The sequence below is a fragment of the Mercenaria mercenaria genome, chromosome 18 (genome assembly GCF_021730395.1).
Source record: "Mercenaria mercenaria strain notata chromosome 18, MADL_Memer_1, whole genome shotgun sequence".
In the NCBI taxonomy this organism is placed as follows: domain Eukaryota; kingdom Metazoa; phylum Mollusca; class Bivalvia; order Venerida; family Veneridae; genus Mercenaria; species Mercenaria mercenaria.
This window is the reverse complement of record NC_069378.1, coordinates 21,747,180-21,761,759: the sequence shown is the minus strand read 5'-3', so window position 1 is coordinate 21,761,759 and position 14,580 is coordinate 21,747,180. Positions and strand designations below refer to the sequence as shown.

At 34.3% G+C, this 14,580-nt stretch overlaps 1 protein-coding gene across 1 annotated transcript in view; it reads left to right on the top strand.

Moving 5' to 3' along the window:
• The window catches only part of LOC128546241 (receptor-type tyrosine-protein phosphatase kappa-like), a 185,572-nt gene that overhangs the window by 85,747 nt on the left and 85,245 nt on the right, over positions 1-14,580 (top strand). The window lies entirely within an intron of this gene.

The window sequence follows — 14,580 nt, the reverse complement described above, 5'->3', positions numbered from 1 at the left end:
TTTGGTTATTTATTTTGCAAAAAGCTTATGTCAATAAGCCATATTCAGAGTACTCACTTTTTATGGATTTTTGAGTGAAATTATTTTTCGCCTAAAATGTATGGGTTAGTCCCTTTAACAGTCAAAATATAAATATAAAATTTCTGCAATTAATTCCAGATACATAAAGCCTGTTGGAAAATTCGTACTGACGTGATATGAACACAACGAAACTGATCTCGGTTGTTCTTTTCTCCCCAATATAATCTACGCATACGAATTATAGATCCGTCGGTCAGATTACTTGATTCAAATGAAATATTAAATAAATTTTACATCCATGGTATTTTCATTATACACCCTGGACATTTGGCTTCAGGCCAAAACAATAATGATAAATAGTAGCCAATTTTGTCTGTTTGCAAATAGAGGATATTAATGAGTGTCTTTTCATACTGAATTTATTAAACTCGTTGAATAAAATAATAAAGTGCGAGGTTCTGCTTAGCATTTTATCAATTTTATTCAACGAGTTTAATAAATTCAATGTGGAAAGTCACAAATGTAATATTCTTTCTATCACATATAGGTTAGAAATACCAATTGTTTTCCCATAGACTTCCATTATAACTTTATGGCGTGTACGGCCTTCCATAAATCGAAACATGTATATCCAACCACATTTTTTTCAAGAACTATCTTATGTACACCAAAATATCGGACGAAAATATATGAATAGTGATACTTTATTTAAGTAATGTTCGTGTGAATGAGATGACCCCCTGTTTACATCGATGTAACGGCGGGAGAAATTCATTTGATGAAACCCTTTTTCAATACAAATAAAATGTAGCAAATTTTGTCAAAATGTATAATGAAATACTGTAAATGCAGTGAAAATATATCAATTTTGAAAAAAATAATAATTTCTTGGGTTTGTTTACATTACTGACCAATCAGAATGCACAGACGCTACTTTATTCCCAGGTATACACTTACATCATTCCCTGTACATTTTTTGAATTGGTGGTCTCTGACCTGTAAGCTTTTCCAGCCGAAACATAAAAAATCTACTTTCTTTAACTATTATAAACAAGTCAATTTGACCAACGCCTCCGATATTTTAAACGACGTCGACGTCAAAGCTTTAGTACAGGTTAGAGACCACCAATTGTTTTCCCATAGATTTACATTGTAACACTATGGCGTGTACGGCCTTCCATACATCGAAACATGTATATCTAATTACAAGTTTTTCAAGAACTATCTTAGTTCTACCAAAATATCGGACGATAAACATATGAATAGTGATACTTTATTTAAGTAATTCTCGTGTGAATGAGATGACCCCATGTTTACATCATTGACATGGCGGGAGAAATTCGTTTGATAAAACTTTTTTTCAATACACATAAAATGTAACAATTTTTGTCAAAATGTATAATAAAATACTGTAAATGCAGTGAAAATATATCAATTTTGAAAAAAATAATCACTTCCTGGATTTGTTTACATGACTGACTAATCAGAACGCACAGACGTTACCTTATTCCCAGGTATACACTTACCTCATTCCCAGTAAGTTCCCTGTACTTTTTTGAATTGGTGGTCTCTGACCTATAGGTTAGAGACCACCAATTGTTTTCCCATAGACTTACATTGTAACATTATGGCGTGTACGGCCTTCCATACATCGAAACATGTATATCTAATTACAAGTTTTTCAAGAACTATCTTAGTTCTACCAAAATATCGGACGAAAAACATATGAATAGTGATACTTTATTTAAGTAATTTTCGTGTGAATAAGATGACCACCTGTTTACATCATTGACATGGCGGGAGAAATTCGTTCGATAAAACTTTTTTTCAATACACATAAAATGTAGCAAATTTTGTCAAAATGTATAATAAAATATTGTAAATGCAGTGAAAAAATATCAATTTTGAAAAAAATAATCACTTCCTGGGTTTGTTTACATGACTGACCAATCAGAACGCACAGACGTTACTTATTCCCAGGTATACACTTACCTCATTCCCAGTAAGTTCCCTGTACTTTTTTGAATTGGTGGTCTCTGACCTACACTAGTGTATCCACGACGTCAAACATGTGATAAAAAGTTATAAAAAGAAAACTTTTGCTCAGCATTAGTTCAACAATGTAACTGTCACATAGTGCGATACTTATTTTAAGACGTCTATGGAGTGTCCATAGTGATTATAAATGGTTTCCTCACGATACTGATAGGTTATTAGCTTTGTATCGAGAAATATGCACTAGCATAAGAGGATTACAGAAGCGTGATAAATAGTCGGTTGGTCAAAGTGGTGACTTATGCCCTGGGTACATTTAATTTTATACTGCAATTTATTTTACTTCGTTGCTCATAGAATAAACCGTCTGACTTGGTGGGTCAGATATCTTCTGACTCTTTGAGTCAGACATGTTCAACCATATCTTATCTCAGTTTTCTTTGGCATAATGAACAAGGGGTAGTCGGATCCAGCAACAAGAAATATAAATAAACATCTTAAAGGTAGTTCTGTAAGTTCGGATTTTTTTTCCTACAATGTAAAATTCAATTATGCCATGACTTTTTTTCAAAACTTTAGAATATACTTAGAAAATTTGGCAATATAAAGACAGGGTCGTGCGCTTGATTTTTTGCTAGATTGATTTGAAACATTTTTACCTCACGCAAATTTTCATACAAATGGGAGTCTATAGGAAAATCAGACTTTTTACGACAATTTCGCGAATAGAATTTTTTTTCTGCTACGAACAATTTCATAAAACTTCTCAAAATTATAAATAAACAGATGATAATAATATGGTGAAATAAAATGTATAATGTCTATGTCCGTGTTTTTTTAATATTTGCCCACGATTAAAGAGATCCACACATTCAAGCTGATTTTAAGACATTATTTGGAATTAATTAACGTGTGTCAATTTTTTTGTAGCATGTTTTATCTAAAGGAAGATGATTACATTTCCGTTTTAATAAATTTACGCACAGGTTGCCATTAATTCATAAAATGATTTTTGTTCCCTTATGTCAAGTCCAGGCTTTATTCTACATTATCCGGATAAATGAGTAACGCCATTACTTCCGGTTTACCAAACGTGTAGAACTAATGTTAATAAGGATGCAAAGTCATATTCAACTGTGCATTAGAGTGACTCAAACATTTCCTTAAATCATTTATCTGTTAACGCCGAGAAATATGCATGAGTTCTGCAGAAGAAATACGGCTTGACCTTTTGAGTACAAAATTCTGCGAAAGAACGAATGGATGCATACTTCTCAATGTAAAGGTCAGACATTGTTATTGAAAGCCGGCTTTGGATTGGTTGAAAACCCGTAAGAGTCAATGAGACGTAAGCTGATTGGATAAAAAGGTTATGTTTACAAACATACAATTTGTGCTAAAATTTAGCAATAAAATGTTTTCTGTGAAATTTGGAATATTTTACAAGTGTATGGCTGAATGCTGGACTTTTCAATTCTCTCTTTAGAACAGTAGGTGTCAGTGGGCATTTTGCCTCTAAATTACACTCAACAAAGGTGGTAGGTTTGTCAGAAAAAATTGTAAGAAAATGGATTGAATAAGCCTATATAAAATTGCTATTTCTATGTGTCTGAAATGCTGTCTTACTGAAAGAATCACATTTTAATGGTCATCTCTCAGCTTTATGGCATGTGACAGGGGCATTTCTGATAATGGAAGTCTATGGAAAAAATAATAGCAGTGCCAGACCTAACGAGAATTTCCCACACTTGTGAATTAACTGAAAGAACTGATTCTGAAGAAAGATTTTGTCATTGTACATTCTTCTGATGGATTGTTTTAGGAGAATCAAAGCCTCCTAGGTTGTTCAGCAATAAAATTACAGGAATTTAGTCCAGTAAGTAGATATTTTCAGTCATTATCATCACCAGGGGTGCTCAATGTTAATTGTAAAAGGCATTGTTAATATTTCAAACAGGTGATTGCATGTGACTTAGGTGATACTTGCAATATTTGGTGTCTGCTTAGAGGCAGAAATTTCTTTGTGTGCAGGACATAAGGTGGGGTGGAGTGGAGTGGAGTGTTAGATGAATGAATAGGTCTTTTCATAGATCTTTTATTTAGGTCTCCGGACAGACTTGACCGGTTATGGTTCCAAGAAGATTTTGTGACAAGACTGTAGGAAAACTATGTACTGACTGTGCCAGAGTGGTTATTGGTGAAGAATAGTAAAGGTATGACACAGAAATACATTCTTATAGACAGGAAATAGCTTTAAATCTGATCCCACAACCTTCTACATTATATATGGAAACTTTGTCTCTTTTCCTTGAAGCAATGACAGTCTGCGGGATGCCATTTTTGTCTTTTTTATTTGTCATTTTATGTGACTACTGATAATGTTTAATTCATTTCAAATGTTTTTCACTGATTCAGTTGCTCAAAAGCTAATTTGGAAGCAGGAGTAACATTGAACTTGAATGTTAAGATATCTTTAAGCTTCCTGCTCAAAAAATGTATGTCAAAAAAGTACTTGGAGAGACACACAATGTTTGTAATATAGGCTCAAGAAAAAAAACACTGCCCCGGATCACTTATTCTGTAAATGGTTTTGTTTGTGTGGTTCAGTTGGAATTCATATTACAAAATATAGTTATTTTACTTGTACTTTTAAGTGTTCAGGCTCCAGTTACATTATTTGGGCATTCTGAGGATCAAATGATAGTCTATGGTGTGCTGTTTTTGTTGGACAGAGCTAGAAAAAAGTATTTGTCATTTTAACAAAATGATTTCTGGATAGGTTCATACATATCTAAATAGCTTTCCAGCATGATGTAAATGTTTTATAACTTACTTTCAGTGCTGGTAATAGTGAGTTTGTCAGAAAAATGCCAAAAATGAATCTAGGAGTTAATCAGAATTGAAATATTGGTACATATTAGAAGTGAATTATCTCCCTTTAATTGTTTATAAATCTTACATTTCAACTTTTAACTGTTTCACTAAAGTATTTTGGGCTTGACAATATTATTTTCATGCAAAAGCAGTTTGACAGACATTCTTAATTGTAAAAATGTGTTCTAAAAGATGTATTTAGGCTTTCCATGGTCTCAAATTTGTGTGAAAATAACCAAAAAATGGCACTCTAGAGGTGCTTGGCAGCCATTTATTTGAGAGTAAAGCATTTCTCAAGGGTAAATTAAATTTTCTTTGCAAGATTATGCTTCCCTTTATTCACAGTAGCATTTATTTTGCAAGGTATTTTTTGTCTTTATTATATGAAAGATGGTGGGATATGCTTGTGATACTGACATATAAGTTGTAGAACTTCCTTCACAATCGACCCAAAATAAATTATGTATTAACTAAATAGTTTTTAGCATGTTGTTTAAGCTTTCTGAAGCTTCATATTTAATTCTTATATTTATTTTTGGCAAGATATACAACCCTAGAGGTAAAAAAAAATATGTCATAACATAGAATCGCTGGTAGTTCTTAGTGTGTTATCACCTTATATATATGCCTACTTTTAAATCTGTTTTTGTGTAAATTGCCAAGTACTAGATAAGACATTCAAATACAACTTAACCGCATGTTTGTATCAGTATATGATGACAATAGATGGTGTTTCATGAACAAGATTAATGTACATCCCAAACTTTAGGGATTTTATACTCAAAAATGCACAAATGCAGGAATCAAACATCCGTATTAAAGATTATTAACAAACGAAACTGTAGTACGTTATTGTACAGTTTGTGTCAAAGCTGGAAATGAAATACAATTTACAGCTGAATAGCACACAGTTAAAGAATATCTTTTTTAAAAATGCAGTGTTTCATAAAAATAAACTCCATTACATAAACTTAAATTTATTATTTTGCTAATAAACATATTGTCTGGTGAAACAAACCGGGTCCTATATTATTATTTCTAAAACATGTCTGTCAAATATATAAAGATGGTGCCTGGCTTTTACAGTTCGACAGTCTGCATATGTGAATGCATTTCAGCTGGTAATGTACACTGCTTTGTACATTTGCAAGTCCATAAAGCCAAAAAGCAAGGACACCCCCTGGTGCTGGCCTACCATCCATTATAATTCACTATCCACTGTCCAACTGCTTCATCCTTCTCAATCTGCATTCCTCGGTGAACAGAATTTGGAACGTTTCAGAGCTGTTGCAAATGCATCAAAACGTAGAAATGTAACAGCTTTTCAAAAATTGGTGAGATTTTTAAAGGCGATGAGCTGTCCAGAAGTGTGGCTCCTTCATGCAATCCCTTTCCGGAATTCAATACAAATATGAATAAATTGATAATGGTTTTGTAGAATGATATACATGTTTTATTTGATGTTTGTTTTTTTTTACTCCGAAACATGGCATGGACCTAACTCTTAAGGCCAAAAAAGATTCTTTGTTTCCGGTAACATGCTCAAAAAATGGGGTAGGTAGGTCGGAATATTTTTTTATTAAGTGGAACTTTTCGGAAATAGTTTTTGTGTCAAAAATGAATACAAATAAGAGGGTTATTCTTTTAGAGCATCAGTGAGTTGATTTCTAACATCACTGACCATGTTCTCCGGGTCAAAACTTTAGGGTAGATCGGGATACCAGATACAAACATTTTTACGCCTAATAGCGAATCACAAATTGAATTGATATTTGTTTTGTTTGTATAATTTTATCTATAGCTTTCCTGGAAATGCTGTAAAAATGAACTAGTATGGCCAGAATTACTGCCCTTGATTTAGTAAAAAGGTTGCTTTTGCCGATCAATGTCACATTACCGTATATAAACTTTACTTATATTTACAAGATAATGACTTCCAGCAAATTTAGCCAAAATCTTCTCGACAGTGTTATTGTCCTTTAATAAGTTACTACAGGTTTTGTCCTACAAGTACGTTATATGTGTAACAGTTGAAAGCATTCACATTTAATGTTTGAATTTGTTTATAGCTGCGTCCCTGTAAATATTGTTAAGTCAAATTTAGCATTATCAAAGTTATTGCCCTTGATTAAGTTAGAATAATCATTTTGCTGATATCTTTGATGTAGTTTATAATTTTAAGATGCCTAATAAAGTCAATATCTGTCTAGAGTAATTGCCCTTTGATTAACTTATTTTCATATCTCCCGAATTTCTGTCATACCCGTTTCACAGGGGATATCTATTCTATGTATTTACTTATTCATAAAGTTAGAACTATATATCCTGCTTACTCAAGCAGAGCTATAGATGCAATTATGTTTTATACAAATGTATGCAATTCAGAAGGAAGTTTTAAATATAAAAAAAAAAACTTGTTTATTCAATATTTGAAACACTTGGTTATTTAAGAACAGGTTTCAGATAACATAAGCGAGACTTAAATGACATTATCTGGATCTAGATCAGGCAGGAACATAATAGCATTGTACATGAAAATGCTGTCAATAATTTCGATATTTTATGTGTAATCAAGACATTTAGATATATCCATTTTGCTGATTCAAAATTCGTAATTCGTTAAGGACGCTTTGTAGGACCACATTCGTAACAGATCACATTTTTAACAGATTTCGTACGTATGCGATCGCATTCGTAACAGGTAAAATGTGTTACGAATGTGTTTGTCCAACATGGGGGTTGACAATAGAAGCACATATGTATTATGTTGAGTTTTATACTGCAAATGTTCAAAAAGTTGGTTGTCATCGCAACATTATTAAATGACTGCCATAAGCACCACCAAAAGTTAGCGTCGTCGTCGAAGTCAATAACGTCATAAAATTATTTGAGCCGCATCATGAGAAAATGGGCTTTCGGGAACTTTCGAGGCTAGCAACCAGCGTGGGCCCAGATCAGCCTGCGCATCCGCGCAGTCTAATCATAGCCCATACCGTTCGCTGTTATTTCAAAAAAACTTATTCTACCTGAATATGAAGTTTTCTGACCCTAATTCAGATGCATAAATGCACAGGTCAACCTTAATATAGAGTTTCCGGAAATTCACGAAAATGTTCGAATGCCAATTTTCCCGTGACTTGGCTCAATGTTTGTTATCATTTCTGCAGCCACTGCGACTACCACTATAATATGATTACAACTTCAGATTCTTCTACTATTACCTCGACTAGCTGAAATGTAGATCCACATGCTCAGGTCACTGGTTCGAACCCGGTGGCGACATACATTTGTAGCTATTCGTTATCCAGAGTTGTCTCAAGTTGGGTGACAAACAGGAAGTTGCTATGTCCTGGGACAAATTATATACAACTTGTCATGGGCGGTGTCGTTAGCCTTAAGTCTAGGAGGTCCCGACCTTGTGCATGCTGCGAACTTATGTCTATGAGATTTTAAGGAAAGAAAATACACCTTAGTTTTTAATTACCCTCACCCCACTGAGCTCGCTTGTAAGGAAACAGACCTTCGTTTATTATAATCCCGCCGTGAAATAGCAGAGTTTGTGTGTTCGTGCAGTTATATGTAAGTTCTTGACCTTGGTATAACCTGCCCATGCATTGTCAGATTTTCAAATTATTTGGTACAAATGGTCAGCATGGATAGAAGGTTTGTTGCGATCATGGTCCATGTTGCTATATCCAAGATCAAGGTCACAGCTTTGAACTTAGATTTGTTTTGTTATTTTGCTGTAATATATACGTTTGTGTCCGGATCACAACTCGCTTAAATCAGATTTCCAAATACTTTGGTACAAATAATCACCATTTATTGACAATCTGTAGTGATCATATTACAAATATTACTGCAAACGACTCACATTTTAGCACCCTTTAGAATGATTTTGATGAATATTATGTTTGTTTGTTGGATTCAGAGCGCCTGTTTTCAACAGCATTTAGGTAATACAGTTTAGGGCAGTTAATCTTACCATAATGATTGATCCTACAATGGACCAGTCCAAGATGATGATGATGATGATGATGATAATGATGATAAAAAGGTCAAAATATTAAAATCAGTACAACAGTATCTTTATGTTTGTAACAGACAATTTCTCGGCTGGAAACAGCACCGATAGGCGAAAATCGCAACAGATACGAATAGTTATCACCCGGTCTCGAACGTGTATCCCTCGACACTCTAGTCGATGGTTAGTTCCTCCCATTAATATTAACTGAAATTATACCCTGACTCATATACGAGTTTACACTCATACAATCGTTTACGGGTCTGGTAAAACACACCGATACACGTAAAGTCTTAACTGGGTGTATGGGAGACACAATATCTCTGGAAATTCCGGCCCCGACTGGGAATTAAACAGGCTCCGCCGGTTTCGCAATCGGCAAAACTATCCACTTCACCACCCTCGCCGATGAAGTTACTTGTGCCGCTCCTATAGAGATACAAAATAAGAGTATTTCCATACGAATGCACACACCTGGCCAAGCAAGAAAACTCTCTTAGTAAATATAATTAAATAAAGATCACGTCAGAGTTTTGAATAGGACATATTTCATTTGATGTATCCATTGTCGTCAGTATAAGTTTTTTTTTTTATTTTTGATGTTCAGAGCAATGCGAATTGACAAAGATAAACAAAACGAAAACAAAAAAAAACCCCTATCTTGCAGCGAACCCGCGCACGACGTAGACATCAGGATCAGAACAATAACATTTAGCAGTCTTCGAACAGTCAAGCTAGTCACTATTTAAAAGTATACATACATGAATATATACCCGGTGTTCTACGAAAACAAGCTATTACAACACTTTATATGTAAGTTGTGACTGCCTTGATCTTATATTTAGTGCATTTTATTTGTTGTTGAAGCGATACAACCAGCGATATGCCGATTATAAAAGTTGAAAAGGGATTGCATATGGTGTGCATCTTCCCCTTTAATCATACATATTCATATATCCATGCATCCAGTAAAAATGAAATCTTACAAACCAAAACCGATATGGGAAATTTATAAGTGACATGTACATGTATGAACAGACCAGTCATAATAACGGTATTCTTAATTGCCAGATAACAAACCAGTGCCGAGATATTAACCTGACAGGAAATATCCCTCTAATCAACAAGAGGATAGTCATGGCCCACTATCGCTAACCTGAGTAATACTACACTAAACATGTTATTAAATCTTGCCATTTCAGGGCCCATAACTCTAAGATAAATAGCGTAATGTGGCTACTCTTCGAGGAAAAAAGCAAGATATTGGGTGGACGGATAGCTCAGTGGTTTGCACACTGGCCTTCCAATCCTGAGGTCGGGGGTTCGATGCCCGGCAGCTACTCGGGAATTTTCAAAAACGCTTTTCAGTGTTTCCCACCCAACTAGAGGCAATCCTTGCATGTATCAGTGCAGGGCACGTTAAAGAACCAGGCTGTCTATTCGCAACGAGCTATGCTAAGTTAGCCGGACAAGCCTGTATCTGATTTCTGATCTCTCTGGTTAAAATGAAATAATAAGTATGGTCTCTATTGTGTTCATAAGACTAAAATAAGCAAATTTTGCCATTTCAGCCATTACTCCGAGACAAATGGCGCGATATGGCTGTTTTTAAATGAAGTGAGATCCTTTATAAGTTTAATGAAAATCAAATAATATATGTAGTCTCCATTGTGTTGACAAGGATAAAATCAGCTTGTTTTGTTTTTTTTGCCAATTCAAGGGCCGTAACTCCAAGTAAAATGGTGCAATACGGTTGTTTTTGAAAGGAACCGAGATCTTATAGATATATAAGTTGTATGCAAGTTTAGCGAAAATAAACAACAAGAGGGCAATGATGGCCCTATATCGCTCATCTGAGCACCATTGCTGATCAAGTTTTGACATAGATCACATAGGCATACACACTAAATATAATCAGGACAAAAATATTCTCTTGTAACAACATTTAAAACCAATCTCATTAGATGCTCCTGAAGTATATTCATTTAAATATAATAAAGGGAGGTAATTTGTCATAAATTCAGTCAAAAGTTGTCTACCTTGGTTGTCCGAGTCCATCTGATAGCATAAATGACATTTCAAATCAGTACCCTCATTGGTTACTGAGATACCCCTATTTTAATTTGAAACAAAGGGAGGTAATTTGACATAAAATCAGTCCGTAGTTATCTACCCTGATTGTCTCAGTCCAACTTATGACCATAATGAAATTTAAAATGAGTCCTCTAAATACTTACTGAGATAAATCCATTTCTATTAAAATCAAGAGAGGTAATCATGCATTGGTAAATGCATGTAGATGATACAGAGTACTAGCCTTTACAATAATATATTAGAGAAGTAGTCATATCGATAAACGTACAATCAAGAATTATCTAACATGACTATTTCTTACCATGGAAGACATAAATAACATTTCAAACCAATCTCAGAAGCTGCTAGGTATATTCATTTACATACAAAATAAAGGAAGGTAATTTGTCATAATTTCAGTAAATATGTATTTTCATTGATTGTCAAAATCAATCTGATGGCATAAATGAAATTTCAGATCCTCATTAGTTATGGAGATATATCCATTTTTGTTTGAACTAAAGGGAGGTATTCTGATATAAAATTAGTTCGAAGTTATCTACCCTGACTGTCTCAGTCCAGCTAATGACAATTATGAAATTTCAAATGAGTCCTATAAGTACTTACTGATATAAATCCATTTTGATTAAAATTAGGGGAGGTAATCAGATATAAAATAACTCCAGAACCTATGATTAGTTCTGACACATTCATCATGGAATCCAAGATTTCTTGTTGTTGAAGATATTATGCAAGTTTGTATCAAATCAAACCATAAATGAAGTCTCTATATGGCTGCAAAAGCCTTTTTAGCAAATTTTGGACCTTGAAGGGGCCATAACTCTGGAACACATGGCGGGATCTGGCCAGTTTTCGAAAGGAACCTAGATATTATACCAATAAAAGTTGTGAGCAAGTTTGATTAAAGTTGATTGCAACATGTTGTCTCTATAGTGTTCACAAGCCAGAAATAGCAAATTTTGGCCCCCTTAGGGGCCATAACTCTGGAACCCATGACGGGATCTGACCAGTTTTCGAAAAGATCCGAGATATTATGCCAATACAAGTTGTGTGCAAGTTTGATTAAAGTTGATTGCAAAATGTTGTATCTATCATGTTCAGAAACCAAAATATAGCAAATTATGGCTCTTTAAGGGACCATAATTCTGGAACCCATGATGGGATCAGGCCAGTTTTCGAAAGGAACGGAGATATCATGTCAATACAAGTTGTGTGCAAGTTTTATTTAAGTTGATTGTAAAATGTGGTCTCTATCATGTTCACAAACCAAAAATGGCAAATTTTGGCCCTTTAAGGGGTCATAACTCTAGAACCAATGATGGGATCTGACCAGTTTTCGAAAGGAACCGAGATTTTATGTCCATACAAGTTGTGTGCAAGTTTGATTAAAATCAAATACAAAATGTGGTCTCTATCTTATCGGACGGACGACGGACGAAGTGCGATCACAAAAGCTCACCCTGTCACTACGTGATAGGTGAGCTACAAAATGTGGTCTCTATCTCGTTCACAAGGCTAAAATCAGTAATAATTTCCATCTCTGGGGCCATAACTCCAAGACGAATAACGTGATATAGCTGCTTTTTGAAAGGAACCGAGATATCATAGATATATACACGTTCTGTGCAACTTTTGGCAAAATCAAATAATAAATGTCTCTATCGTATTCACAAGAAAAATGTGAACGGACGGACGGTCGGACGACGGATGACGTACAAAGGATGATCACAATAACTTACCTTTTTACTTTGTACAAGTAAGCTAAAACATGTTACAAATGTGTTTCAGATGTAAAAATGCACTTTTTTGTTCATTTTTCCGATTGAAAATGACATGTGACAAATGTGATCAGATGTCACATCAAAAATCGGCATCGATCACATTTGTCTCAAAAATTGTTACAAATGTGCTTGATTCCTGTTACATATGCGATCTCATTTGTAACACCTGTTACATATGCGATCGCATTTGTAACACCTTTTACAAATGCGATCTGTTACGAATGTGGTCCTACAACGCTTTGTTATCAATTAAACCTTTCTGACATATTACTTAAAATGAACTGTTGTCACTTTTTTGAGTATTTGCTTTTCTAATAATTGCATATGAACGAAATACTAAACTTAAACCATACGAAGTCATTTCGAAGGATTTTACTTGGTATTTGTTCTCTAGTTTCATCTGATAAATGTAGCAGATGCAAAGTCAGTCCAATATCTGATACCTTGAAACTTTCAAATTGTTAGTTAAATGCTAGAAAATGGGACTTGAATGGGACTTGAAGCAAGACAACCAGTGCAATGTTTTATAGTTTTCACAGATATTGTATTGTATGCTTTACAATAAGCTGATTTGAAAATTATGGTAGGAAACCGTGAAATGTTTAGATTTTTACAAGTTACAAGACGGTCGAATTCCCCATCTATTATTTGGACTTATTTATAATTATGTTTGTAAATATCACATTATCGTTGGTAAATAGTTCCTTTTCTTGGTTTTAACTTAATGATACTATATTCTAACACGATCCGCAGCAGTTGCTATATAAATATATAGCGAAATCGCCTATACATGAATCTACGATAAAATATAGCTCTTCCATTCCACCCTACGATTGTAACACGATTGTGAGATTCTACTCTGTTTCTGTTACATACCGACTAAATACTCGACTTTTTCAGTGCTAAGTAGTCAAATTTTCTGAAACAAACAATTTCTAACTGATGAATTTATTTGTTTATATTTTTACCGTAAGAAAATGTTTCAGCCCGGTAAGTTTCAACTTCAACACCAGTGCATCTATGTCTGGTCGTGTGTGTAGTTTACAATTTCTGCGTTGTAGGCACCATAAATGTCAATTAGATTCTACTTTGACAGTAAATAAATTATAATTCATGTTCCAATCTTCCAGACTCAAGTGTTTACGTGTTTATATGCCGCCGCAATGTTCTGGCGTGTATGTTTCAGTGCCATCATGTAGGTGACGTGCACTATTTTTAGAAACTGCATATATAAACTTTGAATGAAGTATTTACTTCTGATCTCTATATCCGACCTTAGATGTTATTGAAAATAACATTTTTACAGCAGTAACTACTTAATACTTTAATTAAAATGTGCTGAATATCGGAAAATTCCGTTTTATGAAACGCTTTCCATTCCTGGGGAGGTTTTTATAATAGCATATGGCCAGCCGAATGACATATCGAGCTAAAATGTAGTGCTGTTAAATGCGAAGAATTTGCGTGGTTAGAATCGATATAATCAAAGGCCTGAATGGCCTGAGTCGGCTAATGATTGATGTACTGACAGTATAGTCTACCAGTTTCAGTTTGTTTTTAGTTTTTTTCTTAAAATTTCATAACACAGCTCGATATTTACCCAAAATATTATATCCGGATACGATTACACTTTTCTCCAGTTTGAACAATATATTTTACAAATTGTGATGATACGAAGACATTTAGCAGCAATTGGCAATATCTGACATTGAAGTTTACGGTTAAATTACCTCTTATTTAAATCTTTTCATAAAAAAGTTGTTTCGTTTCGTGAAAGCTGAGTTGAGTCTG